This window comes from Schistocerca serialis, chromosome 10, assembly GCF_023864345.2.
Source record: "Schistocerca serialis cubense isolate TAMUIC-IGC-003099 chromosome 10, iqSchSeri2.2, whole genome shotgun sequence".
Lineage (NCBI taxonomy): Eukaryota > Metazoa > Arthropoda > Insecta > Orthoptera > Acrididae > Schistocerca > Schistocerca serialis.
Window position 1 is genome coordinate 159,458,269 of NC_064647.1, and position 1,494 is coordinate 159,459,762.

Here is a 1,494-nt window from a genome sequence, read left to right on the forward strand (position 1 = left end):
AGAGGGACAAAGCTGCAATTGATAATGAAAGAGCGCAGGGAGTGCAAAACAAGTTTTATTAATGTCATCCAAGTAGTAGAAATATCGGAGCAGATAAAACAGAAGTTGAGCGAGCCAGAGCACCGTAAGGATGAGCATAGGAACAATTGTCTGTCCTATTAAGCAAGTATATGAGAGTGTTTGAAGAACAACCCGGTATCATTAAGGGTTATACATGTCATTTGAATGTCAAACCACACAGAACATACTGCCATAGTTTCTATCCCGTTCCTTGGAAACAACGTAATGCAGTGGACCAAGAAATACAGAGGATGTTAGATTGGAATATAATTGAACCTTCAAACAGTCCTTACTGCAGTCTGCTTCTCGTTGTGCCGAAACCAGGTGGAAAGGTACGTCTTGTACTCGATGCTAGTGTAATTAACACAATTATTGTTCCCGTATGTACTCACCCAGAAAGTACAGACGAGTTGATCCAAAAGTTCAATGGAGTGAAGTATTTTACTACAATCGATTTGTGTGCTTCATACTGGCAGCTCAAGTTAGATGAAGAGTCGAGAAAGTAGTATACTGCATTTGTATATGCCGGAAGAAGTTATCATTTCGAGGTTCTTCTGTTTGGTTTTAATATCAGTGCAGGAGTATTCATATCCGCATTGGATGCAGCATTAGGACCTGAACTAAGGAGTCAACTAACATTGTTTGTGAATGACATCTTGATAGCTACAAATACCTGGGAATAACATGTGAATCTATTGACACGAGTATTAGAGAGACTTTCTAGTGTGAGAATAACAGCTAATCTCCAAAAGTCACATTTCTACCTGGAGAAAATAAAATTCTTAGGGCATATAATAAATTCAAGAGGCATCTTACCAGATGAAAAGAAGATAGGTGCGATAAAAAAATTTCCTGTTCCTAGAACGAAAAGACAGTTAAAAGGATTTTTAGGTCTTGCATTGTTTTTTCGTCGGTTCATAGAGGCTCAGTCGATGAATTCTGTGCCGTTACTAAATTTATTAAGGAAGAACGTGGATTGGCACTGGACAGGAAAGTCGACGAGCATTCGAAGCAATCAAGGAAGATTCTCTACCATCCTGATACGTCCTTGGAATTTGGATTAATGACGGATGCTTCATCTGTTGGTTTGGGCATTTGTTTGTTCCAAATTCGAAAAATAGATGGCAAGCCCACCTTTTGCCCAATAGATTTTGCTAGTAGGACACTGTCAAGTTGCGAGAGATTGTATACTACCACGGAACAAGAGGCTCTTGCAGTAGTGTGGGCATTCAAGACGTTGAATTATTATTTATGTGAAGTAAGAACCACTGTGTAATGTGACGATCAAGCTGTTAGCTTTTTACAAACTTGTAAGCTATTACATGCTAGATTAGGAAGATGGACGGACGCTCTTCAAGAGTACCAATTTCGTATTGTGTACATACAAGGGAAGGAAAATATAATAGCAGATGTGTTATACCGTCTTCCAGAAGA